We start from the raw sequence: 21382 nt of genomic DNA on the forward strand, positions 1-21382 counted from the left end.
TTCAAACAGCTAGTATCTACCAGAATTATAGTTTATTTTCAATGAGAAAGGTCTCCTCCCTGATGGCCAGAGACTTTTTAGAAGAGTTACAGAATATAAAATTAATGCATCACTCTTGGATAAAACATTCCTTCTCAGAAGAGAATCCTATGACATAGATTTTAACTTCAATATATTTACAGACTAACTTTATTTTCAATAAAACTGCACAGATTAAATATGATATGCTAATGTGTTACTTCAGGATATGTGGTAATAAAATGCCAAAGAACAAGCTGCAAGCTGTTTGTGACTTAAGATACTCAAAGAATTAATTTTATGCTGGCATATACTGTAATTAGAAATGGCTCTGTGCATCGTGATTAAGCTAGTAACTATAGTAACCAAGGCAGAACAGAACGGGTGTAAAAGAAGACAAGCTGAATAAGCCAATGATAAGCCTCTATTAATTTGTTTATTTTTATTTAATCTTTGTCAAAGAAAATTGGAATAATATAAAATAGTAGACATTTTGGTTGTCTTCTTCCCTTGTTTAGGACGGAATGAAACGTTGTTCTTAAAGTGTTTCTTAATGAAGGTAGCATAGATTCTGTTTTTACAGCAGAACTACTCAGCCCACACAGTGCTAAAACACATGTACAGTGCCATATTCCATTCTATATTAAACGGGTGGCATTTGGTGGCATATATTTATCTCTGTACAAAATGACATATCTGCAGGTTTGATTTTGAAAAATTACACTATGCCAAAATATTCACCTCGATTTTTATACAAAAGCACTTGTTGCTTAATTATAGAAATGTCAAGAATACTTTTAAAATTTGTATGCAGGCGAAGTGAAATCATAAATGCAGGAATATTTTAATTTAGCATTCATTAACACGACAAACAGTTAGGTCACTTAACACAGTTACTCTCTGGAGATTGATCCTACAGAATAACAACAAACTGAAGGCATCTAAACAAAATGGAGCAAAAGGAATTGGCTGCTACACATTCTCTTAATGTATTTTCTATACTATTTGCATGTTGGCAGTAATTTGCTACATAATAAATCCTTGCTGTCATTCTCACCAGCAATCACTAGAAGGAAAACTATTCAAATACTAACAAAACAGTTCTTTTTTAAAGATAGATTCTATTTTCATTAGTTTGTTCCACTTGAAAATGAAGGACAGATATAGAAAATGGGAAGAAGGGATTAAGAGGCACATAAGAACTGGGAAGTAGTGCATCATAGTAGCCCTCCTGCCAAATACGTAAAGAAGTACAGAAAGCCAGAGATTGGCCTCGTAAAATGATGCTTTGCATTGTCATGCAGGACAGTAGAATGTGACTGCAGATCAGTTGTTTGTTTCTCAGGAATTGGCAGTACTGCAGCAACTGAATATTCAGCTCCAAGCTATCGGCAGAAAAAGAAATGCTTGAAGTTGCTCATCACACCTCTCTGCACAGCTTACGGCCTCAATCATATAAGCACCATACAGACACAGGGGTACACCTACATGCAGTATGTACCAGGATCAGGGCCTTGGAGAGCTAAGTTAATTGGCACAGATAGAGTTCAATTCCTTCCCACAGTTTTAAGGATTTGGGCTGAGAAGTGTAGAAACCACTGTCTGTCTATCACAGAGGTGGGCAAACTACAGCCCGCGGGACTGTCCTGCCCAGCCCCTGAGTGCCCGACTGGGGAGGGGCCCCTGGCCCCTCCCCCGCTGTCTCTCTCCCCCACAGCCATGCCACCATGCGAGCAGTGCGGCTTGCGCCCGCCCACCTCCCAGGCTTTCCAACAAGCCTGTCCTGCCACTCCGAGCAGCGTGGTAAGGGGGCGCGGGGAGGAGGGGCAGGAGGTCCCAGGGAGCAGTCAGGGGACAGGGGACGGTCAGATGGGGCAGAGGTTCGGGGAGGGGGAGGTCAGGAGACAGGGAGCAGGGGGTGTTGGATGGAGGTGGGGTCCTGGGGGAGCAGTCAGGGACGGGGGCCCCGGGAGGGGGGCAGTCAGGGGACAAGAAGTTGGGGGGAGATGGGTCAGGAGTCCCAGGGGGCCTGTCAGGGGACAGGGGTGTGGATAGGGGTCTGGGCGGTCAGGGGACAAGGATCGGGGGGGTTGGATAGGGGGTGGAGTCCCAGGAGGAGGTGGTCAGGGGACAAGGAACGGGGGGGGGGGCTGGATGGGGGTGGTTCTGAGGGGGGCAGTGGCCAGGCTATTTGAGGAGGCACAGTCTTCCCTGCTCGATCCTCCATACCGTTTCGCAACCCCAATGTTGCCCTCGGGCCAAAAAGTTTGCCCACCCCTGGTCTATCATGTTGACCAATCTTCTCCCATTGTTTCCTTGTATTCCCCAGTCAATCTGTCTGTATCCATCTGTTGCCTCTTGTCTTATACTTAGATTGTAAGCTACTTGGGGCAAGGACCATCTTTTTATTTTGTATGTGTACAGCACCTAGCACAATGGAGTTCTGGTCCATGACTGGTGCTCCTATATGGTACAGTAATACTCCTACTAATAAAGTAAAGCACAGAAAGCGAGGAAATCCACTGACTGCAGCGTAGGGTATGGAGACCTTCAGAGGAAAACAACAATTTAACAAACATGTTTTGTAAGCTTGAGAAGCGGCAAAAAGGAGAGATGAGAGTATGCATAGCTAATTGTCCCTTGAAAGAGGGAAACTGAAAGTTACCAAGTATGAGCAAGGTTGGCCCATTAGCTCAGCAAAATTAAGTCTAACGGATATTGAAGATAGCAGCAGACATCAGCACATGAAACTAAGAAACCTAAGAAAAGTTGCTCAGCCACAAAAAGGAAAAGTGAACTCACAGCAGAGAAGTGAGAACAGGCTTGCAGCGAACATGAAAATCCAGTCTCCATATACTATATTAAATTTTCTCCCCTTCTGAAAGTTGATTAATCTTTTCAATTAGCACCTGAAACCCAACTCCAAAAATAATGTTGCAAATATAAAGCCTCTTCATTTTATGAGAAAAAAAGTCTTTGGTTCATTGTCAAAGAGCCAGGAATGTAAATAATATTTTTTTTTTTATTAAGGAAGAGGTCTGCATTCTGCCCTATCCTCTATTCTTCAAGGTTTACTTTTGTAGAAACAGGCTAGAGAGAACACTACAAAATTATGAGCATCATCTACAGAACAGGACTAGTCGGACAACACTCTGACATCTGGATTATCCATAGCTGTTGATGAACCTTTAAAGTGGAGTCATCACCGCACAGGCTACAGATCTTCTCTAAGAAAGGATGGCAGAATCTGGCCCTTACTCATGTCAAATTATATCTTATTCTGTGAGCAGTCTCATTCCCTTATTCCATCTTTAGTCATACTGAATGTATTACTTTGACAGCAGGAAAACAAGAATTCCATTTCTCACACACACATGAAGTTTCAATATCTGTTTCCATTCCAATGCACAATAAAACTAAGAGCTTTGCAAACTTTTCATGGGGGTGGAGAGGCAGGGAAGGGCGATTCTAGGGTGGTTCATTCAATTCTATCCCACACCTGAGAAGTCTTCCTGACAAATGTTTTATCAAAGCGGCTAAGTTTCCACAAAAGTTTCAGTTTAGAGAAATCTGCATTTTCCAACAAAAAAAATTGCCAAAAAAGTTCCAACCAGCTTTAGTAATACTTAACTTGAGAATACTGGCAGAATCTGACCCAAAGTAAGCAGAATATTTAAAAAGAGGCATGCTGATTGGTCTACTATTCCCTTGAAAGGATCAGTAAAATGCAACTGACACTAGGAATTTAAGAGTCGTAATTAGAATTCAGGAAGTTCAGAAAAAGTTATAGCAGAGCATCTTGTATTTGACCATAGGCACACATGTATACTTCAATCTTTGAAAATGATGTTAGGGAATTTAGATACAATGTATATTGTTTCCCCTTGTGATCTGAGCCATTAGCCAATATCCAGAGTCATTCTGATTGTTTTCATTAACAGGAGAAATTTATGATTAGGTCAGGTATTTCTTTGACAAAAACTTTCTTATTTACAAGCAATCTACACAAAGTCCTATTTCCCTGAACACCAGAGGAATCAAACAATAAGAAGCAATTTATTTGCTCATAGTTCTAAGCTTCTTTCCAGTCAGCATTCTGCCCAAAAAGCAGAAGGCGCATTCTCTCAGGGCTGCATTTCCAGTGTATTTCTGTCTGTCTCCTTGGCTTTCCTGCTGCATTCTCTGCCAGTTCCTGACAGCTTCTGCTCAAAAACACACACATACACCTCCATCAAACAATACCCAGTGAAAAATTTCCATCCACAAGTTTCTGACTGGCCTTGCATGTGGCTTGTATTTTGGGTGGTGGCTCATACTGTTTTAACTCCCTTACTCCAAAAAAGGAGCTTTACTGCTTGTTACATTTATCCTGAATAAGGAGCATCTATTACACCCATTAACTTGATCAGGATTTCACCCAACCTGCATCATAACAATATTTATGTAAAGAAAATTGTTAGAGTATCTTTCACCTAAAGAACATCATCTGCGTGATGATTATATTCACTACACAGAATCGTACATCATGTGCTGCATTTGGTGTCACGTCTCTTGATCAGCACAGACAGACAATTAGGATTTTGGAGAGAAGCTCATTAATGGCAAAAATAGACAATGGTATCAGCTTTGTGTTTGCTGCTGGCATCAAATGAGTGTAAAATTTGTCTCCACAAAGATGTGCTATTGGCACTGTTCATTCCTTGCAGTTAGTACAATTCTGTAAAGAAGGGTGATACAAAACTTTAGTTTAAAATTTTCATTAGGCTATGGGAATGATTTTCTGCCTGGGAGTATGATGAAAACTCATAGCTCTCAGGATTTAGGGAGGTTGTCAATGAATTTTAAGTGCCTTTGGGAGAAGGAAAAGAAAAGCCCCAATAGAGAGAGCTTAACACTGGATATTGAATTAGATCTGGAAAGAAAAAAAAATTGTGCCTAGCTGGGTTAGCTTTAAAGTCTTGGAGTTATTGCTTTCCATATTTCAAGTGAAAAATCCAATGTTACAGTAAAATTAAGTATGAATTGATAAGAAGTTTGAAAAATATATTGAGTACCAACAGCCACTGGCCAAACCACACGAGCCAGAGACTGATGCCCACACCCCCATTTCCATACCATCAGTGAACTCCACGGGCAACGTCTTCATGAGAAGCCCAGTCTTCATCTGAACTAGATTCATAGATACTAAGGTCAGAAGGGACCATTATGATCATCTAGTCTGACCTCCTGCACAATGCAGGCCACAGAATTTCACCCACCCACTCCTGCAAAAAACCTCTCACCTATGTCTGAGCTATTGAAGTCCTCAAATCGTGGTTTAAAGACTTCAAGGAGCAGAGAATCCTCCAGCAAGTGACCCGTGCCCCATGCTACAGAGGAAGGCAAAAAACCTCCAGGGCCTCTTCCAATCTGCCCTGGAGGAAAATTCCTTCCTGACCCCAAATATGGCGATCAGCTAAACCCTGAGCATATGGGCAAGATTCACCAGCCAGATACTACAGAAAATTCTTTTCTGGGTAACTCAGTTCCCACCCCCTCTAACATCCCATCACAGGCCATTAGGCCTATTTACCATGAATATTTAATTACCAAAACCATGTTATCCCATCATACCATCTCCTCCATAAACTTATCGACTTTAATCTTAAAGCCAGATAGATCTTTTGCCCCCACTGCTTCCCTTGGAAGGCTATTCCAAAACTTCACTCCTCTGATGGTTAGAAACCTTCGTCTAATTTCAAGTCTAAACTTCCTGGTGGCCAGTTTATATCCATTTGTTCTTGTGTCCACATTGGTACTGAACACAAATAATTCCTCTCCCTCTCCGGTATTTATCCCTCTGATATATTTATAGAGAGCAATCATATCTCCCCTCAACCTTCTTTTAGTTAGGCTAAACAAGCCAAGCTCCTTCAGTCTCCTTTCATAAGACAGGTTTTCCATTCTTCGGATCATCCTAGTAGCCCTTTCTCTGTACCTGTTCCAGTTTGAATTCATCTTTCTTAAACATGGGAGACCAGAACTGCACAAAGTATTCCAGGTGAGGTCTCACCAGTGCCTTCGATAATGGTACCTCCTTATCTCTACTGGAAATACCTCACCTGATGCATCCCAAGACCTCATTAGCTTTTTTCACAGCCATATCACATTGGCGGCTCATAGTCATCATATGATCAACCAATACTCCAAGGTCCTTCTCCTCCTCCGTTAATTCTAATTGATGCGTCCCCAGCTTACAACTAAAATTCTTCTTATTAATCCCTAAATGCATGACCTTACACTTCTCACTATTAAATTTCATCCTATTACTATTACTCCAGTTTACAAGGTCATCCAGATCCTCCTGTATGATATCCCTGTCCTTCTCTAAATTGGCAATACCTCCCAGCTTTGTATCATCCGCAAACTTTATTAGCACACTCCCACTTTTTGTGCCGAGGTCAGTAATAAAAAGATTAAATAAGATTGGTCCCAAAACCAATCCTTGAGGAACTCCACTGGTAACCTCCCTCCAGCCTGAAAGTTCACCTTTCAGTAGGACCCATTGTAGTCTCCCCTTTAACCAATTCCTTATCCACCTTTCAGTTTTCATATTGATCCCCATCTTTTCCAATTTAATTAATAATTCCCCATGTGGCACGGATTCAAACGCCTTACTGAAATCTAGGTAAATTAGATCCACTGTGTTTCCTTTGTCTAAAAAATCTGTTACTTTCTCAAAGAAGGAGATCTGGTTGGTTCGGCACGATCTACCTTTTGTAAAACCATGTTGTATTTTTGCCCCATTTACCATTGACTTCAATGTCCTTAACTACTTTCTCCTTCAAAATTTTTTCCAAGACCTTGCATACTACAGATGTCAAACTAACAGGCCTGTAGTTACCCGGATCACTTTTTTTCCCTTTCTTAAAAATAGGAACTATGTTAGCAATTCTCCAATCATATGGTACAATCCCTGAGTTTACAGATTCATTAAAAATTCTTGCTAATGGGCTTGCAATTTCGGGTGCCAATTCCTTTAATATTCTTGGAAGAAGATTATCTGGGCCCCCCGATTTAGTCCCATTAAGCTGTTCGAGTTTCGCTTCTACCTCAGATATGGTAATATCTACATCCATATCCTCCAAATCATTTGTCATGCTACCATTATTGCTAAGATCCTCATTAAAGACTGAGGCAAAGTATTTGTTTAGATATTGGGCCATGCCTAGATTATCCTTGACCTCCACTCCATCCTCAGTGTTTAGCGGTCCCACTTCTTCTTTCTTTGTTTTCTTTTTATTTATATGGCTATAGAACCTTTTACTATTGGTTTTGATTCCCTTTGCAGGTCCAACTCTACTTGACCTTTAGCCTGTCTCACTTTATCCCTACATGTTCTGACCTCAATAAGGTAGCTTTCCTTGCTGATCCCTCCCATCTTCCACTCCCTGTATGCGTTCTGCTTTTTCTTAATCACCTCTCTGAGATGCTTGCTCATCCAGCTTGGTCTATAACTCCTGCCTATGAATTTTTTCCCCTTTCTTGGGATGCAGGCTTCCGATAGCTTCTGCAGCTTTGATTTAAAATAATCCCAGGCCTCCTCTACCTTTAGATCCATAAATTCTTCAGTCCAATCCACTTCCCTAACTAATTTCCTTAATTTTTGAAAGTCAGCCCTTTTGAAATCAAAAACCCTAGTTGCAGATTTATTTTTGTTAATCCTTCCATTCAGTTTGAACTGAATTAGCTCATGATCACTTGAACCAAGATTATCCCCTGCAACCATTTCTTCTATGAGGTCCTCACTACTCACCAAAACCAAATCTAAAATGGCATCCCCTCTAGTCGGTTCAGCAACTACTTGATGAAGGGGGTGGTGGGTGATACGTTCATTGATTCCTGCTCAGCAGCTCCTTTGCTTGTGTTAGCCTCTGACTATTATGTTTATGATACAATAAAGCCCTCTCCACCTTCCCTGTTGCCTCCCCTCGGCTCCTAGAAAGGAGAAGCTTTCTCGCTCTTTCCTAATTAGCCTACAATCCGACACCAGCAGTGCCTAACTGCTGTGACAGTATAGGAGAGCCTCTCTCCAATACCGTACCTATTCCCCAGCCTCCCTTTTCCCACCTACTCCAGCCTCTACCCCACCATCTGGTTTTGGGTCATCCTCCCTCATGAACAAGTTTCATTCCTTCATCAGTTTCCCTGCATGGGGGCAGAATGAAACTGACACTCTTATTGTCAGTGTCACTACTAGTCATAGGATTCTAAATTGTAGTAGTAAAAATGACTCAAAGACAGCACAAAAGGGTAGCTTAATAAGCAGGAGGACATTATTTTTGTAATTAAACATTACATTCTGCAGGAGTTAATAGCACAGAACCTTCCATTCCAAAACACACCCAGAAAGACCTTCCCTGTCACCACCGTTAAGCAGATTTTTCAAACCATGAATGGCTCACTCAGACTCTGCTTGAGCCACTTATGTTGCCTATCCACCACAGTAACATTTAAAATGAGTTCTCTGCAACTTAATACAATTAGGAAGATTGATGTGACACCTTATTAATACTGTTTTAAGGCAAACAGATTCAGTAAGCCGCAACCTCACTACAGGTATATTTAGTCGAGAGAGATCCTTAGTAGCCAAAGTTCCTTTTGCAGCAGTCTCTCTCTGTTCTCCCTCTTCAGGGCCTCTTACAGACCCCCACAGACTATCTTATAAATCCTACCACCCTCCACTGACCACACACAGTTCCAAAAACAGTCCCACCAATAAAATCCATCACTACAATCTAAAGGTTCACACTTATCTCTGGCTCTTCTGCCATCCACACAGAACTCTTCCCCTGCCACAGCCTGCTCTTTATAAGGTTAACTTTCACAAATGTCTCTCTCTGGAGTTTAGCCCTCTGGCTCTGGCTCCCTTCTCTTGTCAGTGTCTCCCCTGTTCTGAGGGACAAGAAAGCCTATATACCTCCCTCCTCCAGAGAGATCTTCTCAACTGGCTGGAAGAGAGGGTAGCTCTAGCTCTGCCCCCATCCTAAACTACAGGGTTCCTGATCTCAGCCCTTAAAGAAATAGCATCCTGGGGTTTCCCCCCATCCTATCCCCCCACCCCCTTTCTCTCTTTTGCTACCAGGCCTTTTCTTGGGCCTTTGTTCATTCTAACTCTCTGGAACAGAGTCTTCTGTCCCCCTTTACTTTTAAAGGGGCAGTATACCCCATTACAATATCCCTATGAGAAAATGGGTCACAAAACTAGGAAGAAGCGCTCAAAAATAGGTTTAAAAATAAACAGATATCTCCAATGTTCTAATAACCACCTAAATTATAAATAGGGCCCTACCAAATTCACGGACCATTTTGGCCAATTTCACAGTCATAGGATTTTAAAAATAGTAAATTTCATGATTTCAGATATTTAAAACAGAAATTTTACGATTTTGTAATTGTTGGGGATGGGGATCCAAAAAGGAGTTTTGCGGGGTGGGGATCACAAGATTATTGGGTGTGGGATGCGGTACTGCTACCCCTACTTCTGCATTGCTGCTGGCAACAGTGCTGCCTTCAGAGCTGGCCAACTGGAGAGCAGCGGCTGCTGGCTGGGAGCCCAGCTCTGAAGGCAGAGCCACCGCCAGCAGCAGTGCAGAAGTAAGGATGGCATAGTATGGTATTGTCACACTTACTTCTGTGCTGCTCCTGGGTTCCCAGCCAAAAGCCGCTGCTCTCCAGCTGCCCAGCTCTGAAGGGAGCACAGAAGTAAGGATGGCAATACCACAACCCCCCTAAAATAACCTTGTGACCCTCCTGCGACTCACTTTTGGGTCAGGGCTCCCAATTTGAGAAACGCTGGGTCTCTCCTGTGAAATCTGTATAGCGTAAAAGCACACAGAAGGCCAGATTTCATGGTCCATGACACGTTTTCATGGCCACGAATTTGGTAGGGCCCTAATTATAAATGCCTCTACACAGGAAGATCATCTTCATTCCTTCTGTAATGTGCAATGCTTGCTAACAAACACAACCACCCAGATAATGGTTTTTTGTTTTTTTTTACTCCATTTGCTATACAGCTGACTTGTTACTGAAGCATGGTATTAGAGTTTCTTGGTGTGAAGTATTCACTCGCTGCAAGAGACTCATGTGGTGCCACATACAGGAAATCACCCAGGCAGTTCCTGGAACTAACTTGCGGAATGCGGTAAAGAGTAAGACAAGCAGATTCCACTGGAACCCAGAAGTTAAAAAAATAAATGCCAAAAAACCTATTAGTGTCACTGAAAATGACACCAGCATCATCATTTGCTCAACTTTCCTGCATTCCATAAAAAGTGCTTCAGAGGGAGAAAGAGAGAGAGAGAGAGTGTGTCTGTTTGTGTCCAGGACAAGAATTTCCTGAAGTTTTGTGTTACGCTTCCGCTCTCAAAAGTAACCACTGCAGTACCTAGAACAAGCTGTTACAACCAAAAACATCTTGTGAACTTGACAGCTAGACCTGATCACTTTATTCAATTAATGCCTTTTAAAGCACATTGCTACAACTATAATTTGAAAAAACTGAATGACTAGCAGAAAAGCAAAGCTGGCTTATCTGAGTTTTGTACATATATTACCTATAATTTTGGAAAGTATTTCACTCAGAAAATAAATCAAAGCATATGAAGATATTATCTGAAATTCAGATATCAATTCCCCCACTCCACTCCATCTTTGACAGAAACTTTCTGAGGTGCTTAATAAGCAAAACATTATAATTTCAACTTCTGTGATTTTCTTGAAAGCAGGAAATAAACTATTCAACTATTTTTTCTATTGGAGTACAAGAAATATATTAGTTAAAAACAACAGACTATTTCTCAGCTATGTCTACACTACCACGGTACGTCGACCTATGCTACGCAACTCCAGCTACATAAATAACGTTGACATACCTTAGGTATGACATAACTTAGGTCAAGTTACCGCGGGGGGTCGACGGGAGAAACTCTCCTGTCGACTTACCTTACTCTTCTCATTGGAGGTAGAGTACACGGGGTCGACTGGAAAGTGATCTGCTGTCAATTTGATAGGTCTTTACTAGACCCACTAAATTGACCACCGTTGGATCAATCTCAGAGCATCGACCCCGGCTGTAGTGTAGACACAGTCCTCCTTAAGGATCATTAGGAAATAATGCCTCTCTCAAACTATAATTGCAAGGCTGCAATTATATTATCTTAAAAGGGACCCTGGAAGACAAAACTAATTATTTCATTATTAATTGAGTTATTATTGTGGAGGTAAAGATCATCCTACCAAAAGGACCAAAAAAACAAAAACAAAAAACCAATACCACTAACAGTATTTATATCTGGAAATAAATGCAAGAAAAAGTAACTGCCAAGCTGCTAGTCATTAGAAGTTCAGTGGGCCTTATCTGTTTAAAGAAAGAAAATATTCCTCATTACCAGTGGCATAAAGCCATATTACACAGCTTCACACAACAGTCCCCTTCCCACAAGTGGGGTTTGTGACTCCATCCAGCCTGATCACCACAGACTGCATCACAATCAGTTTCCTGGAATGATCTTGATCACACTAAATCTCCAGTATTTTAAGAAGGGTATAAGTCCCCCCCCACTTCTTTATGCCAAAACTGCCAAATATAGGGGACTTCCTAAATCTACACTTAAATTGCCTTAAATAAAAGTAATTTGATTTTCAAAAGGTGCTGAGCAACTGATTTCAGTAGTATTTTTGGGTGTTCGGAACTTCTGAAAGTCAGGCCACGAAGGTGTTTAAATACAGATTTAAGAGCCTAAACTTCAGGCATCCAAATTTGAATATTTTGACTGTAGTCAGTAATCTCCTTAGGTCAAGATTCAGATCTTCTGTTTCTTGCACAGCTCCCTGCACTATGTAAGCACTCAAGAAGTTAGGTTCCAACCCTCCAACTTCTTGGACACAGGCAGATTGCTGCTCATACACAGCCATTTTCAGTTTAAAAAGGAGGAAATATAATAATTGAAAATTCCTTCCTGGCCCTAAAGAAAGGTAAACCTGACACCTGCCAAATAATGCAGTCACTCCAGCTATTGGATACTACTGGACAGCTGGCTGGCACAAGCAGAAGGGAGGGAGAAACAGGAACGCAGAGTAGTTGTACCAAAATACAACAACACTATCTAACATTCCAGGTTTTTTACATTCTGATACCAGCTTGAAAATAGACTTATTTTCACTTAATTTGGCAAAGGTAAGCAGCGGCTTTGAAAATGCTTTTGCATTAAAAACTACGCATAGCTTTGTATTTCATAAACGCTCTATGTGAAAACAAGCTTTTTTGGAATTTCAATAAATGGGGGGGACACAAAATGGTGAAAAATTGTGCACAAAATTTCCCAAAATCAAAAAACTGAATTTAACAAATCTCTAGTGAGAAATGTACTTGCTTGTATGTAAATGTACACTGCCCTCTACTGGATGGAATAATACATGTGCCAGTATTTGCAGCTATCTACAAACTGGATAACAATGCCAATACTAGAGCTAGACAGATGTCTGTAATTTTGCATCCTAAAGAGATGAGCTACATTTCACGCAACCATGTTGCTTGAGCCACAATTTCTTAGAGACAGATGGACTAGAACGTTGAGGGTAGTGGAATGTAGCTCGTTAACAAGACCAAACCAGCTCTCACAGAGCAAAGACACAACATATACACACACACACACACACACACACACACACCACACAATGGAGGTGCTCTGCGGCAATCCAGCCTGGCCACCTTTCCTATGAATGGAAGTAGGATCACTGGAGAGTGACAGCAAGAGGGCAGATTGCCTCCCCCAATGTCCCTGCATAATGTCAGGATCCCTTTGGCTGCCCAACAGCTAGGCTGAAAGTAAGGGTTCAAGCAGTCCCCTCTCTCCTCTCACACACCTAATTCTGCAGATGGGTCTGAAACAGAGCTGGCAGCTTCAGTTAAAAAAAATAAAAATAAAAAAACAAACCCTCTCAGGTTAAAAGAATGAAAGGGGGAGAGCAGCAAAGCCCCCGGGTTCCCCCCAAATTCTCACACAAGTACCAAATTTTAGCTGTCTTACACTGAACTACTCTCATCTCATTAGTCACCCTTGATCCCATGCAGAATGATTCATGGAAACTACTGCTGATAACATAATTTCCAATATGTTGGTAATTTTGAATTTGTCCTCCATACACACACCACACAATAATATTAACGATCGGTATGTTATTAGCTTGCTATTGATAATCTCTATTTAAAAGGTGTCATATAAACTATGACAATGAATTATATACACTGGACTGGTCAGGCCATCTGAAACTTGCTACCAGGTATCAGTGAGACCTTTGCCCTCTTGCACTGGGATGCTCTTCGGGAAGGGGGTGGGGGGCACATCTCCCTACTGGGATAAGGTGAGTCACTTATCCCAGTCACTTTTTAATCACTCTAATATTCTTATTTTTTGCACCACAGAACATTAAAAATAAGAATAATAACTATTCACTGTTGGATTAAACGGCCTCATTTTATGAAGAAAAGCCTACAGCGTAAACTAACATAGATTGCAATTCACACATACGATACCACCAAGTTGCATGATAGATGTTGAGACGTCTATCAAAACTCCATGGTGATCATGTCTTCACGACCTCCAGGCTGGGCTACTGCAACTCATCATAAATAATGATGAGCACTCCAATATTTAAACAACTAATTAATCCAGAATGCAGCATCGTGCTACTTCAACACCACTAGTAGCTAAGAACACATCAGCCCAGTAGTCTACTCACCTCACTGGTACCCCACAGAGTACCAAATAAAATTCACGGTCTTGGTGCTAATCTTCAAGGTCTTCTATGAAGCAAGCCAAAAAAAGCACCCCTCTCTTTCTTTACCCTCCCATGATGTTGACCTTGCCCAACAGCTATATTCCTCAGGAAAGATGTGACGCTCATAAGGTTAGGAGACAGGGCTCTCTCAGCAACAGGGCCAAGGCTTTGAACTCTTTACTGGAGAAGATTAGAATGTTTTGAAAGCAGTGAGATTTGTGGTCAGCACATAAAACATTTTTTTACTTAGCTTTCCCACAGCTGCAAATGAAATCAGCAAAAAGGATGAGAGAGGGGCTGTAGTAGAGAAAGATGATCAGGATGAGGAGGGAATGGAGCAGAGACAGAGAAGAAAGTGGAAGTAATTATAAAAAAAAAGAAAAAAGCCCTAACAACTTCAAGAGAAGTAGGGACGAAAATCAACCAAATCAAACGCAGACACTGGTTTCTCTCTCCCAAGAGTCACTCAGCTACTATGGGGAAGGGTATCATTGTAAGAACCTACATAAAGTTTGCAAACTATATATGGTGCAAAATAAAGCTCTGATACTGCTCGTGTTGAAGGTAATGGGACATGCACTGGGAATGGGCAGGAAAAGTAAGAATTACTTATTCTGGATGTACTTATAGCGGATCACCTTGTTTTCATTTTGCAAGAGTCAAACACATACTCTTCATACTTTGACAAGCAATGCAGAGTTTAAACCTAATTTTCCACTGACATGTTTGAATTTCATCCTATATTTCACATTCATGCTGAAAAAGTTGTTCTATTCGAGAGGTCACAAAGAGCCACTGACAACTTATTGTCATTTTCTTTTGGACTGTGTAATATTCCCCACATTCTGCATGTGTAACGTGTTTGAATTACATGTAAATATATTTTCCTGCTTATAAATTCTTGTGTCTAAGCAGATCAGAGTGATTATTTCAAATGCTTTATTAATCCAAGCAATCTGTCAAGACCCAGACAGACAATATAAAACCCATCTTTCGAGCTATTAGAAATACCAGCTGCAAGCTTTATCATTTTGTTTACTACACACGAGGCAGACTCAAATCCCTTCACCATAGGCTGAGGAAGAAGGTATTATTATCCTTAGTCTGAAATATGTATGTTTTCTAATTGCTTGTAAAAGCAGATTCACATTTGTTTTAATCATGTATTTTTAAGATTATGAATAATGCAAGCACAGAATTAAAATGTGTTAGCTGATTAAATTGTTAACCTTAAAACATGAGTCCAAAATTATCTCTCAATTCTTAATTATTATATAGTATCCATTAGAATAGTTTGGGGGGTTTTGCGGAAAACCAAATTTGTTTTCAGGTTTGTTGTTTTGTTTTATGAGAGGAGTTGTTTTGTTTTGTTCAATGGAAACAAAAACTCGTGCTTTTCAGTGAAAAAGGAAACTGAAGGTTGAGGGGTTAGTTCTAGTTGCTGTGACATTTTCCTGAGCTGGTTCTCAGCTAAGCGATCAGCAGTATTCAGAGTCACAACAGGGAGAGTTTGGAAAGGGAATGGAGAAAGGAAACTGATTAGTCACAAAGTGTGACCCTACATTTTATATATGAAATGAATTATATATAATGAATGTAAGTAAAAGCAAAATCAACTTCTTTAGTTTAATCATACAACTTCCTCTCATATCTGGGTCTTGAAGGAAACATGGCTAGTTTCACAGGGGACTGGTATTGTTTTGGGTAAACATGAAAAGATCAGAGAAGAGAAGGAGCACTAGCATTGTGAGTTCTTATCATCCCTAAATCAACATCATCATTGTAGAGTAAAAAGGGAAAAGGGAAAAAAATAGGGATAGGCCCATTCTACCAGCCTCAATTTCCTCACTTTTAACAAAAAAAATGAATCTCAGTTATACCAATTCCTACATCTTTGTGATAATCTAGACACTCCATAAAATGGGTTCTGTTCCTTCCTCTGGGGAATAGTGTGGTCAGTCTAGCATTCAAAGGTAAAGAGCCTCTGTTTTGGCATCTGCAGGGAACGAACCTAGCATCTCTGGATTGGAAAGGTATGAGCCTCTAACAACTTGAACTAAAGAACCAGGTCTATTAGCATGACAGCAGTAGCAGACGCAAACCTCTGTGTCACTACTAGAGAATGACAAAGAGCCACACTGGGTTAGAGTGAGTTACTTAAGCACATAATTTAATCCATTTCTTCTGAGACAGTTTGGCAACATGGAGGAAATCTGAGTCATCATATCAGAGCATGGGATTCCATTCACAGCTCTGCCTGAAGTCATCTCATGCACCTCTCAGTTACCTTGTGTGTAAAATGGAACAATGATTTTGCACCCCCTGACTGTAGTGCTACACGGCCTGGCTTAATAATATTTCCATTTGTTATGTACCCTTTAACAGCAGTCCAAGGCAGACTCAAGACTCAAACTAATGGTCTCTTGATTTACAGTTGAGGGTGTGTTCCCCTAGGCTACAGAGTATTGTATGGTGTACTATATGGGCAAATCTGCATGGATATTTATACACACATTTTACAGCATGCACAAATTAAATGAAAATAAAATTTAGTGGTCGCTATTTTCGTGTAAAATTATGCAGGCAACATAAGTACGCACACAAAAATGTGAATGGATTAAAGCAGCATTTCTCAGAGTGTAGAATGCACTCCATCACAGGGCATAAAAGTCCTTTATTGTCCTCACTTGTTCTCCAGAGTCCCAGCTTTCTTTCTTTAAAAAAAAAAAAAAAAAAAAAAAAAAAAGTAAGTCACAATCTCTTACGGTTGCAAAGAAAACACTGAAAATATTATATCAGCGTATGTGACGCAGCAATATGCCCTTGAATGCAGAGATCCTAAAACAGTAAGCTCCGATATGTGAACTGCTCCATTCATTTCTGTTATGATATTTCAGAAATTAATACTTATCTATTTCACTACTCAAAGTTTGTAAGAAAGAAGAGGAATTATCATATTACGAAGATCTATACAATCTACTCCAAGTGACCACTGACTTTGGATAGGCCTTTAACATCAGATGGCAGGGTTTTTGAGGGAAGGGGCAATTGGTTTCATTTTCCTGAAGAGGGGCTCAGCTCTGCAAACTTTTGGAAACAATGGATTAAATGATCAATTAAATATATATCATGGGAATATTTCAGATGAGAGAGAGATGATAGGCCAGCGCTGTATACCTCTTTGCAACCCAAAGGGGCTCAAAACACAGAAGAAATAATGTGGTTCCAGTACGCTTGGCGGGCTAGGGGATGCAATCATACTGGGAGAAGAGTGCATGCTTCTGTGCAATATGTAATGATTCTCTTTACCGGAACACTGGGGCACTGGTGGTGAAGCTGTAGGAGCTTGGCTCTGGTGAACAATCATCCTGCATAATTTGGGGAATGAGGAGCACAGTGTGTAAGAGCCATTGCTATACACCCTCGGTTGAAATAACATCCAGGTTGCAAAATGTGCTACACACTCTGCCTCTGAAGGAGAAGTGGAAAAGAGGAAAGGGATTCTATCCCAAAGCACATACATGTAAAGCCCACACTTCAATCAGATTTTGTACAAGGGACCAGAGTTTCACCTTACTTACTGATTGTGGCTACTAAAAGTTTTCTATAGGCATGTTTGGATTAGGAGAAGGAAGGTCTGTGAACTGCAGTTCTACTCTGAAAATTGACAGTGCACTTGACTTCAGATGCTTTGATATTTATTGTCCTGCCATGATTCCCCCAAAAATGTGCTTAGTTTACATGTACAAGATGTCACAGATTGAAGAGCTGGCTGTCCATGCAATACTCAATCCCAATTCCAGAAGAAAGGGGGTCACAAATAAAAATCAAGATTATGACAAGACAGATGGAAAAAAGGATCAGGCAGTAACACAGCTTAACACCAGCATGGATGGTGAACGGGTCTGTCTTCAACCCATACAAAGGACAGTGGCAGTCATCCCATGAAGTAGCCTGAGAACGCAAGTGAACTTCAATGGATAATCAAACCTAGACAGCACCTTCCATAATGCTTCACGATTGACAGAATCAAAGGCTTTAGTTAGGTCAATAAATGCCATAAACAATGGTTGGTATTGGTCTCTACACTTCTCTTAGATCTGTCATGCAACAAAAATCATGTCAGTGATGCCCCGAGACAGTCTGAAACCATCTTGGAATTATGGAAGGACATCTTCAGCAAGAGGGAGGAGACTGTTCAAAAGGATGCGAGCAAGGATCTTCCCGACAATGGAGAGGAGGGCAATACCTCGGTTCTTCCTACACATTGACTTGTCTCCTTTCTTAAAATGGTCACAATATTGGCATTCTAGAGGTCGGGTGGAATTTCCTCATTAAGAAGTTGATTAAGTTTTTACACAAGTGCTATTCCACCACTTTTGAAGACTTCCATGGGAATGCCATCTGGGTGTGGTGTCTTGTTGTTTCTAGTCTGAGGATGGCTCGCCAAACTTCCTCAGAAGATGGGGGGAGGGCCAGCAAGAGGTTCTATTACTGGATGCTGAGGAATGGACTCAATGGTGGCAGCTGAGACTTCAGATTCGTGGTTCAAGAGAGTCTCAAAATGCTCCTCCCAACATTGCTTGAGGGCCACATTGTCCTTAAGAAGGGTGGAATTATCCTTGGATCACATAGGAATTGTGCCATTTGAACTTGGCCTGTAGATGGCTTTCATTGCTCGAAAAAAGGTTTCTCATGTCATGTTGATCAGCGAAACTCTGGATCTCCCTGGCCTTTGCTTGCCACCACTGATTCTTGATGTCACACAGCCTCCTTTGAACTACAGCTTTAAGTCGATAAGTAACATGTAAACTATGAACTGGACTCCTCAGCCATCTTAAGTCTCATCAATGACTTCTCCCCTGGCAGACATCATCCTTGTATCAAGGGACAGATGACATGTTAAAGATATTTTTTCCTTAACTGGCTGCCTTGCTTACTCAAATTGGGATGAGCATCAAGCGAAGTTCTTACCCTCAGTGACACCTGTGCAACATCACGGCTTTCAATGGCGTTGAAGAGGTGTAGCTGATTACTAAATTTCATTTGCAGAGCTAAATAATTATGTTGATACACAAAAAGCTCTTATCTGAGTGGGCTGCGATGCGCTAACAAAAGTAAAAAGCAGTAAAAACTTACTTGTGTCATGCTTGTAGGCTGACTGACAGAATACACAAAGGGAGCAGCTCTGTTGAGTAAGAAAGTGCTGTTTCTACAGTGACTCTTAAGACTAGAGCCAAAGAAAGTACAATGAAGCCAAGAATCCCACAGAGCAAATCTATACATCGATTCAAAAAATCCTTTTTGATCTCACATACCAGTAAGGTTTTGACGGAGATCTAACAAACAGAACATTGTAAATCTCTTTAAGGAGATTTCAAAAGTTAAACACAAAGGAGCCACAGTACAGCTTGTATTTTCCATAACTTTCTTAGCAGCAATCTTATTTCTAACCAAAGTTGTAACTTACACAAACTATTCCAAGGGGAGCCACTTTATGGCCTGATTCTGAGGGATGCTTAGCACCCACAATACCAGTGATTTTTCAATGATGCTCAGCATTAGATTCCCAGACTATATATTAATTTTCCTTTAGATTTATAGCTGCAAAAAGCTAGCCACACATGAATGTTATTTATTAAGTCATGCACATTTTCTATCCGTTCTGGAAACTACAGATTTTAGTACCCATTGAGATATCTTGCTCAATCACAGCATTAACACAAAGACATTTAATTTCTTAAACATGAAATGAATAAACAAGCCAAGAAATAAGACATGATTGAGATAGTAAGAGCCCAATAATTAATCAGCTAGAGGTAACTTTTTAAAATACATATATTTAGGGTTGTTTTTACCTTGCAAAAAGATAAATCCAAACCAAACACTGAGCTCAAACCAAAATAAAAAGGGTGAAAAACTGCTATTTCACCTGTTTCAGAGTAGCAACCATGTTAGTCTGTATTCGCAAAAAGAAAAGGAGTACTTGTGGCACCTTAGAGACTAACAAATTTATTTGAGCATAAGCTTTCGTGAGCTACACCTCAGGATTGTGCAGCTTAAACTGCCAGTGCCTTCCCAAAGCAAACCAACAAAGTTCAATAGATACAGTAAGTACACAAGTAATATGTATGATTCTCTACCTTTAAAACCCATTATTAAAATGGCACAATTAAAATTTGAAAATGAGGCAAATATGCTCATTTTACACAATTAGGCATGTACATCAAAAGCAGCATACCAAAAAAAGACCCTCAATAATTCAACTACTATTAAAAAAAAAAAATGATGGTGAGAGCCATATGCCCACAATCACTTTTCCTGTTATCCATGATGGCGGGAGGAGACCCTAGGAGGAATTCAGACAGAGTTGCACACCAATCAGCAGGCAGGCTAATCCTGCCCCTTCCTGTTCCCCAGCAGTATTACATGCTAACGAAAAGTTATATTTAAGACCAAGCACACTACCAGACTATCCCTAAACACATATTACTGACTGACACCAAGTGCTATCAGTATTTCTAGTATCTACCATCGGATACTAATACCAGTAATGTTAGTGACAATGCAACAAAAATGAATAAATTGACAAGTTCTATCGATTTTAAGAAAGTGCTATATCTGCAAAATCAATAATGAAGGTGCCATTTAGTAACTTAGTACTAAATATCAATATTAATACAGGTCTGTATTGCAGTACAGCCACATCTCCACTAATAGCTGTCCAGTTCTTCAGCTTAAAAAAAAAAAAAAAGATTTTCCCTGTCCCAGTCAAGATAGCCAATTGATGTGACTGTGTATGTTCTGTTCAAAACAAGATAAGTAACATGTCTACTACAATCTGTATATAGTCCAAACCCTAACTCACTCCCTTTCTGAGGATTGTCTTCATTGGTAATTCAAACCATCATCAGCAAAAAACCTCAACTTAAATTTTCTCTTCTAGTTTAGCTATTCCTTCTTGCAAAGACATTTTACTCCAAAGAAAGGAGAAATAGTAGAAATTACTGAAGTAATATAATTACTTGGTCACAAAATATTCAAAATATGAAATATATTCACACAGCAGCTTCAGCATTCTGCTAACCGGTGAGAGGAGAACACTATATCAAGAAATTGAAAATTACTGTCTGAGGTTTGGAGTTACATACGCAAATTGAGAGTGCCTCACATTCCTAACAGGCTATCAAGCTCATGACTTAATCAGGACAGAATACCAAAGAAATCCTATTAATTATTCACAGGAAATATTTTTTAAGTCTATAATCTTCGCCTGAGGCACATCAATTGTCACTTTCATTTATGTCAAAGACTGTGTCTGATTGGGTTTCTAGATGTGGCCAAAAGAACAGAAGTAAATATATTTCTTGAGTCAACTGATACTTGCTTTCAGACTTAAGTACAACTGTTCAGAATAAAGATCCATTTCTTTGGGAGGAGACTGGAGAAGTACAGAAGCAGAGGTGTCTATTCTTACCCTGTAAAGGAAAGGGCTGTATATAAAGAGGAAAAATATGTTTTCTGTTATTATGAAGGTGTT

General features: G+C 40.3%; 1 protein-coding gene across 1 annotated transcript in view; it reads right to left on the reverse strand.

The window, feature by feature from the left end:
- Nucleotides 1-21382, reverse strand: part of GPM6A (glycoprotein M6A) — a 333975-nt gene that overhangs the window by 305770 nt on the left and 6823 nt on the right. The window lies entirely within an intron of this gene.

Source organism: Chelonia mydas, chromosome 4 (assembly GCF_015237465.2).
Source record: "Chelonia mydas isolate rCheMyd1 chromosome 4, rCheMyd1.pri.v2, whole genome shotgun sequence".
Taxonomy (NCBI): domain Eukaryota; kingdom Metazoa; phylum Chordata; order Testudines; family Cheloniidae; genus Chelonia; species Chelonia mydas.